The following is a 17310-nucleotide window of genomic DNA, read 5'->3' on the forward strand; positions in this document are numbered from 1 at the left end:
TTCACAATGTTGGGTTTACTAGAGAACTACCCTAAAACCCAATAGAGTCACATGTAGGTTACATACAGAGAGGGGGAGCTTGTGTTATAGAAGTGAGCAGGTCCTGTGACAAGCATGAAGTCCTGGTCAGTGGCAGTATCTGCAGGTGGAGAGGTGGACATCTGTCTCAAGTCTGGTGGCTATAGTGATGGGACACATCTGTGGAGTGGAAGTCTGATTAGGTTTTCAGCATAACCCATAGTACAGACAAGCTCTAGTGTTGGGACATCAAGCTCTGAGTTCTTATAGCCCAAAGAGATAGAGTTTCCACTCATATCTGTGTCCATTTGGATTCCTTAACCAAGTGTCTAAACTCATGGTTTTGGGCATCCCAAATCCCTCCTAAGGGTGTTCTCCCATTATACCTCATTACCTGAGTCTCGACATAGCACTTGACATAGTTGTCATGGCTGACAGTGACTCCATATCAGATTGTCCAGTGTGTCCAAAAAGTGTGCTCTGCTCTTGCTCTATGCAGACATCTAGCAGAGGGATTTAGCATAGGGTTCTATGGTATTCTATGTGAGCTGTGGTGTGTGACTGGGCCTGATCTGAGAGGAAGTGTAAGCATGGTGTTGAGTTCTAGATTACTAAATAAATTGAAAGCTTTTGACTCCAATGTGTGGGGTTTTGTTCCCCCACACCAAGCAATTTCTAAAAAGCTGTGGAATGTTCTACAATTGAACTCATTTCTGACCATCTACCTGGAAATAGCATCAGATTCCACAGATTCAGAGCTCAGTCCTACAAAACTGCCTTCCACTTTGGTTGCCAGTTACAAATCTCTAGGTTTTGACCTTTGCTTCCAACTGACCAATTATAGATAAAAGGTTTCAACAACCCTCTCCTTGGATTTGATTAACTTTCTAGAGTGGCTTGCAAAACTTTGGAAAATAGTTTATTTACTAGCTTACCAGTTCATTAGGAAAGGATATAACTGAAGAACAGCCCAATAGAAGTGATACATAGGGCCAGGTGTGGAGAAGAGGTGTAGAACTTCCATGCTTTCTGAGCATGTCACTCTCCCCATAATCAGGTGTCCACCAACACAGAAGCTTTTCAAACCTCATCGTTTTTTATAATTATGGAGGTTTTATTACATAAGCATGATTGATTGAATCATCATTGGCCCTTGGCTATTGATTAAACTTCTAATATCCTTGCTCTGGATGTTAGAGGGGTGGGACTAGAAGTTCCAATCCTCTAATCACATGGTTGAGCCCCCTGGTAACTACCCTCATTCTTAGGTTACCTAGGGGCTTTCCAAAAGTCAACTCATTAACATAACTAAAAACACATTTATTGCTTTCATCACTTGAAAATTCTGGAAATAGCATCAGATCCCACAGATTCAGAGCCTGATGGGTTTTAGGAGATTGGTGCCAGAAAAGGGGAGGAAAACCACACACACACACACACACACACACACACACACACAAATTACAATATCACAGAGCTTTGTTTAGTATTCCAACTTCAGTGCAGCCTTCTTTACTTGTTTTCAATAAATGAATTTAACATTTTTTAAATTTTTAAATCATTTTTATTGTTTTCTATTACAGTTTTCCCAATCCCCCCCCCCCCTTTGCTCTCCCCATCCCATCCCATCCCCTACACTCACAGTTAATTCCCACATTGTTGTCCAGATCTCTGGGTCATTCATACAAGTTCTTTGTCTAGTCACTTCCCCTTCTTTCCTCCCTTATCCCCCTTCCCCTTCCTGTCTGGTCACTTTTAGCCTGTTCAATGTTTCCATGCCTCTAGTTCTATTTTGTTCATTTATTTTGTTCATTAGAATCCCCTTATAGGTGAGATCATATGATATTTGTCCTTGACTTGTTTCACTTAGCATAATATTCTCCAGTTCCATCCATGTTGTTGCAAAAGGTAGGAGTTCCTTCTTTCTTTCTGCTGTGTAGTATTCCATCGTGTATCTGTACCACAATTTTTTGATCCACTCACTTACTAGTGAGCATTTAAGCTATTTCCAGTACTTGGCTAATGTAAATAGCACTGATATGAACATAGGGGTTCATAGGTTCTTTGGAATTGGTGATCTGGGATTCTTAAGATGTATTCCAAGTAGTGCACTTATTGAGACAAAAAGCAGTTCCATTTTTTGTTTTTTGAGGAAATTCCATACAGCTCTCCACAGTAGCTGCACCATTCTGTTTTCCTACCAGCAGTGCAGCAGGGTTCCCTTTTCTCCACATCCTTGCCAGCACTCATTGTTTGTTAATTTATTAATGTTAGCCATTCTGTCTGCTGTGAGGTGATACCACATTGTAGTTTTAATATGTTTCTCTCTGATGTCTAGTGATGATGAGCATCTTATCATATGTCTATGGGCCATCTGTATATCCTCCCTGGAGAAGTGTCTATTCAGATACTTTGCCCATTTTTTAATTGGATTGTTTGTCTTTCTGGTGTTGAATCACATTATATATATAATGTGAAGCTTAATCACATGGTTGAGTCCCCTGGTAGTTAGAGCCTCCATAATATTTACTCGTATTAATCATTGACTCAATGATACCTGAGTCCAAGATATCATTGGCAAATATGTTCTTTCATACAGTCAGTACCCTTTTAATTTTGACCATGGTTTCTTTAGCCATGCAGAAGTCTTTTAGTTTGATGTACTACATTTGTTTATTTTTCCTTTATTTCTCTTGCCCTAGGAGATGTATGGCCAAAAATACTGCTACATGGGATATCTGAAATTTTCATACCTATGTTTCTCTCTGGGACATTTATGGTATCACAATTTACATAAGTCTTTTATCCATTTTGACTTTATTCTGGTGTATGGTATAATTTGCCAGTCTACTTTAATTTTTTTTAAATTTTGCATGTACTATTCCAGTTCTCCTAACACCATTAAATGAAGAGGCTATCTTACTTCATTGTAGGCTCATGCCCCCATTGTCAACTATCATTGACCATAGAGACATGAGCTTTGTTCTGGGTTGTCTTCTGTTCCATAGGTCTATGTGCCTGCTCTTATGCTGGTACCAGACTGCTTTTATTATAGTGAGTTGAAGTATAGTTTGATATGGGGTATTGTGATCCCTCCTATTTTGTACTTGTTTTTCTCAAGATTGCTGAGGCTATTCAGAGTCATACTTGGTTCCATATAAATTTTGAAATATTTGGTCTATTTCTTTGAAATATGCCATTGGTAGTTCAATAGGAATTGTGTTGAGTCTATGGATTGTTTTGGGTAGTATTGACATTTTAATGATGTTACTTCTTCCATCCCATGGACATGGTATATGCGTCCATTTATTTGTATCTTCCTTAATTTCTTTCTTCAGTGTTCTATAGTTTTCCAAGTATAGATCTTTTACCTCCCTGGTTAAATTTATTCCTACGTACTTTATTTTTCTTGTTGCTATAGTAAATGGGACTTATTTCTTAGTTTCTCTTTCTGATATTTCAATTGTTGGTGTACAAAAATGCCATCAGCTTCTGAATATTGCCTTTGTATCCTGCTATTTGGCCATATTCACTTGTTAGGTCAAGTAATTTTTTGGTGGAGTCTACAGGGTTATCTATGTTCACTATCATGTCATCCGCATGCCATCATCATATCATAATGACAGTTTTACTTCCTCCTTTCCAGTTTGGATGCCTTTTATTTCTTTTTCTTGCCTGACTGCTGTAGTTAGAACCTCCAGCACTAGGTTGAGTAATAGTGGTGAAAGTGGACACCCTTGTCTTGTTCTTGATCTTAGTGGGAAAGCTTTAGGTTTTGCCTGTAGAGTATGATGTTGACTGTAGTTTTCTCATATATGGCTTTTATTATGTTGAGGTATGCTCACTCTATTCCCACTTTTATGGAGTGTTTTTATCATAAATGGGGGCTGGATTTTATCAAATGCTTTTTTGGCCTGTATTGACATGATCACATGATTTTTGTCCTTCATTTTGTTTATGTGGTGTATTATGTTTATTGATTTGCAAATATGGTACTATCCTTTCATCACTAAGATGAATCCTGATTTATCATGGTGCATGATATTTTTTAGTGTATTTCTAAGTCAAGATTGCCAGTATTTTTTGAGGTTTTTAGCATTTATGTTCATCAGAGATATTAGCATGTCATTTTCTTTTTTTATTTTAGAGATTTTATTTATTTACTTTTACAGAAAGGGGAAGGAGTAAGAAAGGAAGGGAAACATGTGAGAGATACATGGACTGGTTGCCTCTCATGTGCTGGCACCTGGGGACCTGGCCTGCAACCCAGGCATGTGTCCTGACTGGGAATTGAATCAGCATCCCTTCTATTTGCAGGCCAGCATTCAATCCACTGAGTCAGACCAGCCAGGGCTACAAGTTTCTTTCTTTGTTTTGTCTTTACCTGATTTGGGAATTAGGATGACACTGGCCTCATAAAAGGGTTTAGGAGTCTTCCCTTTTCTTGAATTTTTTGGAGTAGTTTGATAAGGATAGGCATTATTTCTTCCTTACATGTTTGGTAAAATTCACCTGTGAAGCCATCTGGTCCAGGGTTTTTCTGTGCCAAGTGTTTTTTCATTATTGCTTCAATTTCAGTAGTTGTTATTGGCCTATTCAAGCTTTCTGCTTCTTCTTGATTCAGTTTTAGAAGATTGTGTGTTACTAGAAATTTTTCCATTTCATCTAGGTTGTCCAATTTCTTAGCATATACTTGTTCATAGTAATTTCTTACACTCCTTTGTATTTCTGTGGTATTGGTTGTAATTTCTCTTCCTTCAATATGATTTTATTTATTTAGGGCCTCTCTTTCTTTTTTCTTGATGAGTCTGATTAAAGGTTTATTGATTTTGGTTATCATTTCAAAGAAGTAGCTCCTGGAATTTTTTTATCCTTTAAATTGTTCTTTTCATCTCAATGTCACTTAAATCTTCTGTGATTTTGATTATTTATTTACTTCTACTTGCTCTGGGCTTTGTTTATTGTTGTTTCTTCAGTTCTTGTAGATGTAGGGTTGTTTGAAATATTTCCATATTGTATAAGTAGACTTGTATTGCTATGAACTTTCCTCTAAGAATTGCCTTCACTGTGTCCCATAGGTTTTGGACTGTTGTATGTTCATTTTAATTTGTATCCAGAAACTTTTTATTTCTTCCTTTTCTCATTGTTAACCTTTTCTCATTGCTTAATAATATGTCATTCAGTCTCCATGAATTTGAGTGTTTTTGAATTTTTTTCCTTGAAGTTGGTTTCTAGTTTTAAGCCATTGCAGTCTGAGAAACTACTTGACATATTTTCAATTTTCTTGAGTTTTGTGAGACCTTTTTTGTATCCTACCATGTAGTCTATCTTTGAAAGTGTTCCATGTGCATTTGAAAGGAATGTGTATTTTGCTTCTTTGGGGTGAAAGGCTCTGTGTACCTCAATTAAGTCCATTCGATGTAGAGTGTTGTTTGGTGCCACAATATCCTTGTTGATTTGTTCTTTGGATGATTTATGTATTGTTCACTGTGCAGTGTTAAAATCCCCTCCTGTATGTGTGTGGCTGTCTATACCTTTCTTGAAGTCCCGCAAGATTTTCTTTACATATTTTAGTGCTCCTATGTTGGGTGTATATATGTTTACAATGTTTATGTCATCTTGATTGATAGTACCCTTGAGCATTATGAAGTGTCCTTCTGGGTCTCTTTTTATGGCCTTTGTTTTTAAATCTCTTTGCCTGATGTTAGTATTGGAACCCCAGCTTTCTTTTCCTGTATGTTTGCTTAGAATATTGTCTTCTAACCCTTCCCTTTCAGTCTTCCCTCAGTTGGGTCTCTTGTAGGCAGCATATGTGTGGGTCATGTTTTCTTATCCTTTCAGCTACCCTATGTCTTTTGATTGGAGCATTTAATCCATTTACATTTAAGGTTATTACTGATACGTATTTATTCATTGCCATTTTTCCCTTTGTGCCTGTGTTCCTCTGCCTGTCACTGGTTTGCTTCCTCTTCTTAAAGCAGTCCCTTTAGCGTGTCTTGCAATGCTGATTTGGTGGAGGTGTATTCTTTTAGCCTTCTTTTGTCTGAGGAACTCCTAATTCTGCCCTTCATTTTATTTTTTTTTTAATTTTATTTTAATCATTGTTCAAATACAGTTTTCTCCTTTTTACTCCCAATCCAGTCCCCCCTCCCACCCTCCCCACTTCTGTCCCATTACCACCTTCCCCGTAGTTTATGACCATGTGTCCTTTAAGTTTGTTCCTGTGAACCCTTCCCACTGTCCCCTTAAATTCCCTCTTCTCTCCCCTCTGGTCACTATCAGCTTGTCCTCTATTTCAGTGTCTTTGGTTATATTTTGCTTGTTTCTTTGTTTTCTTGTTTAGATTCCTGTTAAAGGTGAGATCATATGGTATTTGTCTTTCACCACCTGGCTTGTTTCGCTAAGCATAATGTTTTCCAGCTCCATCCACACTGTTGCAAAGGGTAGGAGCTCCTTATTTCTTTCTGCTGCATAGAATTCCATTGTATAAATGTACCATACTTTTTTGATCCATTCATTTACTGATGGGCATCTTGGTTGCTTCCAGCATCTAGCTATTGTAAATTGTGCTGCTATGAACATCGGGGTGCATAGGTTCTTTTGAATTGGTGTTTTAGTATTCTTAGGATAGAGTCCCAGCAGTGGAATTGCCGGGTCAAAAGGCAGATCCATTTTTAGTTTTCTGAGGAAGTTCCATACTGCTTTCCATAGTGGTTGTACCAGTCTGCAGTCCCACCAGCAGTGCACTAGGATCCCCTTTTCTCCACAGCCTCTCCAACACTTGTTGTTTGTTGCTTTGTTTATGATGGCCATTCTGTCTGATGTGAAGTGGTATCTCATTGTGGTTTTAATTTGCATTTCTCTATTAGCTAGCAATATTGAACATCGTTTCATGTGTCTTTGGATTTTCTGTATGTCCTCCTTGGAGAAGTGTCTGTTCAAGTCCTTTGCCCACTTTTTAATTGGATTCCTTGTCTTCTTAGAGTGCAGTCTTGTAAGTTCTTTATATATTTTGGAGATTAAACCCTTGTCTGAGGTATCATTGGCAAATATGTTTTCCCATACAATTGGTACTCTTTTTATTTTGATACTGTTTTTTTAGCTGTGCAGAAGCTTTTAATTTTGATGAGGTCCCATTTGTTTATTCTTTCCTTTATGTCCCTTGCTCTAGGGGACAAGACAGTAAAAACGTTTCTGCATGAAATATCTGAGATTTTCCTACCTATGTTCTCTTCTAGGACTTTAATGGTGTCACACTTTATATTTAAGTCTTTTATCCACCTTGAATCTATTTTTGTATAAGGTGTAAGTTAGTGCTCAAGTTTCATTTTTTTGCACGTAGCTGTCCAGTTCTCCCAACACCATTTGTTGAAGAGGCTATTTTTATTCCATTTAATGTTGCTCCCTCCTTTGTCAAATATTAATTGACCATAGAGACTTGGGGTTAGTTCTGGGCTCTCTGTTCTGTTCCATTGGTCCATGTGCCTGTTTTTATGCCAGTACCAGGCTGTTTTGATTACAGTGGCCTTGTAGTAGAGTTTAGTGTTGGGTATTGTGATCCCCCCTACTTTACTCTTCTTTCTCAAAATTGCAGCAGCTATTCAGGTTCGTTTATGATTCCATATAAATTTTTGAAGTGTTTGTTCTATGTCTGTGAAATAAGCCATTGGTACTTTAATAAGTATTCCATTGAATGTGTAAATTGCTTTGGGTAGTATGGACATTTTGATGATACTAATTCTTCCAATCCATGAACACGGTATATGTTTCCATTTGTTTGTGTCTTCCTTGATTTCTTTCTTCAGTGTTGTATAGTTTTCTGAATACAGGTCTTTTACCTCTTTGGTTAGGTCTATTCCTAGATATTTTATTTTTCTTTTTGCTATTTCAAATGGGATTTTTTCCTTGATCTCTGCTTCTGCCGTTTTATTGTTGTTGTACAGAAATGCCTTTGATTTCAGAATATTGACTTTGTATCCCGCTGTTTTGCCAAATTCATTTATTAGGTCAAGCAGTTTTTTGGTAGAGTCTATAGGATTTTCTATGTAGACTATCATGTCATCTGCAAACAGTGACAGATTTGTTTCCTCCTTTCCGATTTGGATGCCTTTTATTTCTTTTTCTTGTCTGATCACTGTGGCTAGAACTCCCAGTACTATATTGAACAGAAGTGGTGAAAGTGGACAGCCTTGCCTTGTTCCTGATCTTAGTGGAAAAGATTGTAATTTTTGGCCATTGAGTATGATTTTGGCTGAAGGTCTCTCATATATGGCCTTTATTATGTTGAGGAATGCTTCCTCTATTCCCACTTTGCCGAGTGTTTTTATTATGGATGAGTGCTGTACCTTCTCAAAAGCTTTTTCTGCATCGATTGATATGATCATGTGGTTTTTGTCTTTGCTTTTGTTTATGTGATGTATTACATTTACTGACTTGCGAATATTGAACTATCCTTGCATCCCTGAAATGAATCCCACTTGGTCATGGTGTATGATCTTTTTAATGTATTGTTGGATGCGGTTTGCCAGTTTTGTTGAGGATTTTAGTGTCAATGTTCATCAGTGATATTGACCTGAAGTTTTCTTTCTTTGTTGTGTCTTTATTTGGTTTTGGAATTAGGATGATGTTGGCCTCATAAAAGGAGTTTGGGAGACTCCCATCCTTTTGGATTTTTTGAAATAGTCTGTGAAGGATAGAGGTTAGCTCTTTCTTAAATGCTTTGTAGAATTCTCCTTTGAAACCATTTGGTCCCAGGCTTTTGTGTGTTGGGAGTTTTTTGATTACTGCTTCAATTTATTTTGTTGTTTTTGGTCTGTTCAGGCTTTCTGCTTCTTTTTCATTGAGTTTTGGAAGATTATATTTTTTCTAGAAAGTTGTCCATTTCACCAAAGTTTTCAAATTTCTTGGCATACAGCTCTTTGTAGTAATTTCTTACAATGCTTTGTATTTCTGTGCTATCTGTTGTAATCTCTCCTCTTTCATTTCTGATTGTGTTTATTTGGGTCTTCTGTCTTCTTTTCTTGATGAGTCTGCTTAAAGGCTTGTCGATTTTGTCTATCTTTTCAAAGAACCAGCTCTTGGATTCATTGATCCTTAGAATTTTGCTTTTAGTCTCTATGTCATTTAATTCTGCTCTGATCTTGGTTATTTCCTTCCTTCTGCTTGCTCTGGGCTGCCTTTGTTGTTGTTCCTCGAGTCCTTGCAGACGTAGGGTTAGGTTGTTTGTTTGGAATGTTTCTAACCTTTTTAGGTGGGCCTGTATTGCTATGAACTTCCCTCTCAGGACTGCCTTGGCTGTGTCCCATAAGTTTTGGGTTGTTGTGAGTTCGTTTTCATTTGTTTCCAGAAACCTTTTGATTTCTTCCCTAATATCATCCTTTACTCATTCATTGTTTAATAGCATGCTATTTAATCTCCATGATTTTGAGTGTTTTTCTTTTTTTCCTTTGGGTTGGTTTCTAGCTTCAGTCCCTTGTGGTGTGAGAAAATGCTTGGTATAATTTCAATTTTCTTAAAATTCTTGAGGCTTGTTTTGTGTCCTATCATGTCCTACCTTTGAGAATGTTCCATGTACATTTGAAAAGAATGTGTATTTAGCTTCTTTTGGGTGGAGAGCTCTGTATGTATCAGTAAAGTCCATTTCATCAAGGGTATTGTTCAATGCCACAATATCTTTGTTGATATTTTGTTTAAAAGATCTATCCATTTTTGATAGTGGGGTGTTAAAATCTCCCACTATAATTGTGTTGCTGTCCATATCTTTCTTGAAGTCGTCTAAGATTTTCTTTATGTATTTGGGTGCTCCTATGTTGTGTGCATATATATTTACAATATTTATGTCTTCTTGATGGATTCTTCCCTTGAGTATTATGAAGTGACCTTCTGGGTCTCTCTTTATGGACCTTTTTTGGAAGTCTATTTTGTCTGATATGAATATTGCTACCCTGGCTTTTTTTTCCTGTCCATTTGCTTGGAAGATTTGTTTCCAGCCCTTCACTTTCAGCCTGTGTAGGTCTTTTATCCTGAGGTGGGTCTCTTTTGGACAGCAGATATGTGGGTCATTTTTTCTTATCCAATCAGCTATTTTATGCCTTTTGATTGGAGCATTTAATCCATTTACATTTAAGTTTATTATTATTTTTAAAGATTTTATTTATTTATTTTTAGAGAGGGAAGGGAGGGAGATACAGAGAGAGAGAGAGAGAGAGAAACATCTATGTGCGGTTGCTGGGGGTTATGGCCTGCAACCCAGGCATGTACTCTGGCTGGGAATTGAACCTGGGACACTTTGCTTCCCAGCCTGCGCTCAATCCACTGAGCTACGCCAGCCAGGTAAGGTTATTATTGATAGGTACTTACTCATTGTCTTTTATGTACGTGTGTTCCTCTCTCTCTCTCTCTCTTTTCCCTCCCTTCCTTAAAGCAGTCCTTTTAGAATCTCTTGCAGACTGGTTTGGTCGAGGTGTATTCTTTTAGACTTCTTTTGTCTGGGAAGCTTCTTATTTGGCCTTCTATTTGATCGAGAGCCTTGCTGGATATAGTAGCCTTGGTTGCAGCCCTCTGGTTCTCATTACCTGAAGTATTTCTTGCCATTCTCTTCTGGCTTGAAGTGTTTCCATTGAGAAGTCCGCTGTTAGCCTTATTGGGGCCCCCTTGTTTGTTACTTTCTTTTTCTCCCTTGCTGCCTTTAAGATTCTCTCTTTGTCTTGAAATTTTGTCATTTTAATTATGATGTGCCTTGGGGTGGGCCTCTTTGGGTTTCTCTTGATTGGGACTCTCTGTGTTTCCTGGATTTGTGTGACTTTTTCTCTCATCAAATTAGGGAAGTTCTCCTTCATTACTTGTTCAACTAGGTTTTCGATCCCCTGCTCTTCTTCTTCTCCTTCTGATATCCCTATTATACGGATATTATTATATTTCATATTGTCTTGCATTTCTCTTAATCCCTCTTCATTCTTTCTGAGCCTCTTTTCCTTTTCTTGCTCTTTCTGGGTGCTGTTTTCTAGTTTGTCCTCCAGCTCGCTAATCCAATCTTCTGCTTCATCAATCCTGCTATTCATTCCTTCTACTGTGTTCTTCAGTTCGGAAATTGTATTCTTCATTTCCTCTTGACCTTTGTTGAGAGTTTCTATTTCCTTTTTCATGTTTATATTGTTTGCAGTGAGATTGATGTAGTTTCCCTCTAATTTCTGAAAGCTCATTGTGAGTTCTTTGAACTTCCTGATAATCCTTGTTTTGAAATCACTATCTGATAGCTGAGTTGCCTCTATTTCATTTAGCACTTTTTTGAGGCTTCCTCGTTTCCCTTCAATTGGGGGTGGTTTCTTTGTTTTCTCATTGTTCGTGGGTTTCTTCTGTTTTCTTCTTGTTTGTTAATTTGATCTGTTCTAATTCCCTGTAATTATGGTGTGAACTTCTGTGGTGGAATATTTGTGAGATTCAGTGGTGAATCTCCTTCATGTATCCTGATGCTCACAGCTTCCCCCTATTCTTTTTTTGATCAGTTGGAGGAGTAAGGCAAAATGGTTTAAAACAGCAGCACAGTATACTATGATATTTACTTTAGCAGCCAGTAGAGAAGAGAAGGGTTATCCTTTGGCTCCTTATAGTGTTAACCGTGATCCTCCACCCCACTATCCATGTTTTAGAAAGGATGGAAAGAAGGTAAGACTCTTATTGGGGACAAGAGGATTGTTAGTTGGATCTAGAAAGCTGTGAGGCTGTGGGAGGTCAGATCCTAAGGTAGGGTTGGACTAAAGATTAGTATATAGGAGTAGTGAGTAAAAGAATAGAGACAACCCCCACAATGGTATAGTTCAGAAAATTGCAAAGTGGGCTGAGATCAGGTAGAGGTATTGAGAAGCATTTACAATTGTATAGACTAGGTCTTAGTAGCAGTAATAGTAAAGTGACAGTCTTGTGGCAGAATCGATGAGGTCTAGATAACAAGAATAATGAGTATTGAACCTTGAGAGGTGTATTAATGGAACACAGATGAAGGATAGTAATGTATCAACACCTTGTGACTGAGATACCAGGGAGAACCTATCAAATGACAGTATAACCAGCCAAGCAAAGAAGATTATACAGAAAGAAAAAGAATACCAAAATATTATTAAAATAAAAAATATCAGAAGAGTGAGAAAAAGATAATACAAATTTACAGTACCTTGCAATATTTAAAAAAAAGGAAAGAAAAGCAGAAGATGTAGTGCAGGAGAGATAAATTTGGAGTGGAAAGAATAACATTAGGATGAATAGAAGAGAAACATAAGGGATTACGAGATAAAAATAATAAGAATTGAAAAATGAAATGTCTCGTAAAACACAAGATAAAGTCAATCAACCAACAATAGCCAGAGAAACCAAACAAAGCCAAAAAACAAACAAACAAAAACAAACAAACAAAAACCCTCTTGTTGGTTTCTAACTGGCCAGACCAGTTTTTCTGATCTTGCTGGCTTCAGCTTGCTGAGGGACCTTTGAAATGCTTCTCTCTCTCCCAGCCAGACCTCAGCTAGTCTGTCAGGTAGCCTGGGTGCTCCCACACACACTGGCTCTCTGGATCTCACTTCCACGTTCTTCCAGACTCCAGGGTCCTGCAGGTTTCCAGCTCTATGATCTCAGGAGGCACCTGCGACGTTTTTGGATTCACTGCGTCCTCCCTGGGGTTCGTAAAAGGGTGCGCCCCTCCCCCAAACTTTTGAGATTCAGGGTCTAGGATCGCCCTAAGTGCCTCACCATGACCCTTCCAGGATCAAAGAGCGTGAGGGTCAGTCATCCTGACGGTGTGCGTGCCAAGCCGTTTCCAGCTCTGTATTCCCCACCGAACCGCACTCCGACCGGGTGTGGGCGCCTTTCCCTGCTCCCCCGGTCGGACTGGCTGGAAATCTCTCAGCCACCACTGTAGGAATGCACCAAGTGCCACGTTCAGACCTCCCTATGGGGCGCAAGCGGAGCACGGCCGGTTCTGTAGTCTCTACCGATCTGCACTTCCACCAGGCTAGGGTTGCAGGCGCCCTTCCAGACTGCCCCTGGTCCTGTCGGCTAGTGTCCCTCACTCCTCCCAGGCCTCTGGGCAGGTGTTCATAGTCCCTGGGCAATTTTTTCCCAGTCCAACTGTCCAATCTGTTACTTTTAGCAACACGTTCTCCCCTGGAGTTGCTTACCCCCAGTATTCCGGGGAGGGGGCAGCGACTTCCCTCTCCTGGGCACCCTGGGGCAGACCCCAGAGCACCCCCAGTGGGCCTGGGGTCTGCACACCCCTAGACCCCGCACTGATTCCTGGGCCCTTTTTGTCCTGTAGCAGACTCCTTATCATCTGATTTTCCAGTGAGTGCAATAATTTTTGATGTCCTGCTTTCAAAAGTGATTTGGTAACCTAGCCCACTTGCTCTGTTTCTCCACCGATCCGCGAGTTTCCCTCCTCTTCACAGAAGCCGAGAAAAACACTGCCTAGAGTAAAGCCGCCATCTTCCTATATCTGCCCTTCATTTTAAATGAGAGCATTGTTGGGTAAAGTGCTGTTGGTTGTAGGCCTTTGCTCTCCACTACTTGGCTTATTCCTTGCTATTCCCTTCTGGCTTGTAGGGTTTCCATTGAGAAGTCAGCTGCTAGTCTTATCAGGGCTCCCTTGTATGTTACTTCCTGGTTCTCCCTTGGTGCCTTTAAGATTCTGTCTTTGTCTTTGAATTTTGCCATTTTCCTTATGCTGTGTATTGGAATAGGCCTCTTTGGGTTCCTCTTGATTGGGACCCTCTTGCTTCTTGAACTTGTGTTACTTTTTCGCTCAAGTTAGGGAAGCTTTCTGTCATTGCTTTTTCAATGTGTTTATCTATCCCTTGCTCTTCTTCTTCTCCCTCTTGTATTCATATAGTATGGATAGTATTAGGTTTCAAGTTGTCCCACATCTCCCTTAACACCTCTATGTTATTCTTTAGTCTTTTCCCCTTTTCTTGCTCTTTCTGGGATTTTTCTACCTTTTCCTCCATATCACTGCCTCCTGATTTTTCAATCAATCCCGCTTTTGATTCCCTCTACTGTGTTCTTGAATTCAGAAATTGTATTTTTCATTCCCTCTTGGCTCTTGTTAATTGTTTCTATGTCCTTTTTCATATTGACATAGTTTGCAGTAATTCCTTGTAGTTTCCCTGTAGTGTTTGGTAATTCTCACTGAGCTCATTTCACTTCTTTGTAACTATTGTTTTGAAGTCAATATCTGATAGCTGACTTGCCTTTATTTCATTTAGCCCTCTTCTGGGAACTCCTCCTTTTCTTTCAATTGGGGGTTGTTTCTTTGTCTCCCTATTTTAGGGGAGACTCATCTTGTTTGTTTCTGCTTCTCACATTGATCTACGTTGACTCCTGTATTTTTAGTGTGAACTTCTATGGAAGGAGACTTGTGGGGTTCAGTGTTGAAGTCTCCTTGATCACCTGAACTTGATGCTCTTGGTATGCCATTTATGTCATTTATGTTGCTTCCCTGATGTATTTGGGTTTTGATTATTTTGGGGTCACTCTTTGGTGGGTCCTTCTCTGCAGCTGCCTAAGGTCACTCCACACACCACATATTGTATGCTATTGTGCAGGTACTACTAAAAGAAAATCACACAACCCAGTAAACACACTCTCACCCACAAATATAACTCCCACACAAAATCCCATAATCAATAGTAAATGAACCAGTATTGACAAGGGGTAAAGAGATTAAGACTATTATAAGAAAAGAAAAGTGAATATGAGATGACTAACTAAAAGAAAAATGATTTTGAGAGGGTAGAAGAAAAAATTCTAATAAGAGTAGGGAATCAGATCAATGTGAAGAGAGAAATAAAATTTACATTGTAAATAAAAAAGAGAATGAAGAGGTGGGATTAAGGAAGGAAGAGTGTAGCAGTAGGTTTAAACAGAAAATAAAAAGAATAAAGAGAAAGTGAGAAAGACAAGGGGAAAGAAAAGTAAATAATAAAAGAAATAGGAACCAAATTAAAGAAGATTTACCTCAGCACTATCAACAACAAAGAGCTAAGATTAATATAGGTGGGATAGGGGTAAAAGGGAAAAAAGGAAGGAAAGAAAAGCTTAAGGCCTTATCTGGAGAAAAGGGAAGTGATTTAGTGATTTTGAGATTATAGAGGGAGAGGAAATACTAAGAGTGAGAAATGAAAACCAGGCTTAGACAGGGAAAAATTAAAATCTGAAATGGAGAAAAAGGGCAGGATGAAAGAAAAAATAGAAAAGAAAAACTCAAGCTAAGACAGGGAAAAGTTAAAATTTGAGGTGAGAATAGGAGCAGGCAGGATGAAGGCAGAATGGAATAGAAGAAGGGAACAGTAAAATTTAAGATTTGAAATACAAGAATAGTGAAGATGTAGAGATAAAATTTTAAAAAGGCAACAACAACTACCCTATCCACAACCAACCATAAAAGATTGCTAAATGTGGAGAGAGATCATGGGGATTTTAAGAGTGGGGAAAGGAATTGTGAGATGACCATTGACAAGAAAATTGGTTTTGCAAACAAGAAAGGAAAATATAACCAAAGACATTGAAATAAAGAACAGTCAGTAACCTGAGGGGTGGTGGGAAGAATAATGGGGGAAATAGAGGAGAGGCCATCAAGGAACACGTATAAAGAACACATGGACAAAGCCAACAGTGGGTAGGTTCGAGGGTGGGAGGCAGGGATGGGAGGGCTGGGGGTTATGATTTTGGGAAAATGGAGACAACTGTACTTGAACAACAATAAAAAACATTAAAACATTGGTTTTGCAAGGCTAGACTGGGGAGTAATAGTAACAGTGCAGGATGGAAACAAGCTGTAGCAAGAGAGAAAACAAAATTTAAAATAAAAATAATACGAGAAAGGAGAAGGTAAAATAGTGTAAGAGAGGGGAGGAGCAAAATATGAGAATTGAAATAAACTAGAGTATAAAATCTAATCATTTAATATGCACAAACTGGAAGGACAAGAAATGAATATTGAAAAATTATGCAGGAAAGAAAATATCACACATCATGGAGAAGACCATGGTGGATTTTGCCTCAGTAGCATATAGTATTTACCAGTTTTTTCTTTCTGGATCTGCCTCTGGTGATGTGAGTTGGTGTCCATGTCTGACCTTAGGCAGCCTGTTGGACTCTACCAAGGATCTCATGTCTGTGGCTGATTCCTTCAGTTGTTAATCTAGTCACTCTGCACTTAGCAGTCAGCCTTAGTCAGGTGGGGAGAGTATCTCTTGGGGGTGGGGCTATTGCTTCCTGTCAGGCTGATGCCACTCAGAGGGGAGTGGTCTCCCTGAGCAAGATGGCTTTTGCAGTATGGGTATGACTCAGCACAAGGATCCTGGTGGCTGGTCTCTCAGTTCTCTCCCCAAAGGCACTGTTCACAGTCTCTCCTCAACCATCTCTAGTCCACTCTGTCCAGAGTCCTCCTCTTTTGCCAGACTGTGCCAGAGCCTAGGCTAAATGGCTGCAAATGAAAATTTATGTGTTGGCCCTTTAAACAGGTTTTTGCATCTCCAGCTGTCCATCTCTGGGAGAGAGAAACCCCACTGCTTTTCCCAGCTGGATGTTATCTGTGTACTTTTTGGGCTCTAGTGCTGTATGCTGGGAAGCCCAGCTGGCTTCCCCACATTTAGACCCCACATTTCTCAGGGGGATCCCTCCAGTCAATGAGATATCCCTGCAATACTTCAGCTGTCACCTGTGAGGGCCTGACCAGCCCTCTCACATCTTCTCCACAATCCCTAACAATCATGTTGTGTTGAAGACGTTTCTTCTGTCTGTCCTTGGTTATAAGGCTTCTCTCCCACTATTATTTGGTTGTTTATTCTGGATGATTTCTCCACAATTTTAATTCTAGATGGGCCCTGGGAAAAGGTTAGTGTAATTTCACTCCTCCACCATCTTGGATCCTTTCTTGATATGATTTGAAGTTAACATTTTTATTTCAGTCTTTGAATAGGTCATATGTATTTACATTACAGTCATATGTTTATGTATGTGTGTGTAGCTATGTATTCTTTGAATAGGTCATACATATTTATACTGCAGTCATATCTATTTATATATGTATATGTATGAATATGTATGAATAGTAAAAAGTCTTCCAACCCTTTACTTCATATGCCTCAATAATACTCCTCATTACAGAAGAAGATGACCAATCTTCTTCTGTAATTTCTGTATGCATATACAAGCAAGTGTGAATATGTACATTACCTAGTTGTTACTGAGGGTTTATGAAAAGTAGAAATTCTTGTGAAGGATTATGGGAAGAGGCAGCAAGAG

The 17310-nt window shown here is 38.9% G+C and overlaps 1 protein-coding gene across 1 annotated transcript in view; it reads right to left on the reverse strand.

The window, feature by feature from the left end:
* MC2R (melanocortin 2 receptor) overlaps positions 1–17310 on the reverse strand; it is a 57833-nt gene that overhangs the window by 9417 nt on the left and 31106 nt on the right. The gene's annotated exons all lie outside the window — the stretch shown is intronic.

Source organism: Phyllostomus discolor, chromosome 9, assembly GCF_004126475.2.
Source record: "Phyllostomus discolor isolate MPI-MPIP mPhyDis1 chromosome 9, mPhyDis1.pri.v3, whole genome shotgun sequence".
NCBI lineage: Eukaryota > Metazoa > Chordata > Mammalia > Chiroptera > Phyllostomidae > Phyllostomus > Phyllostomus discolor.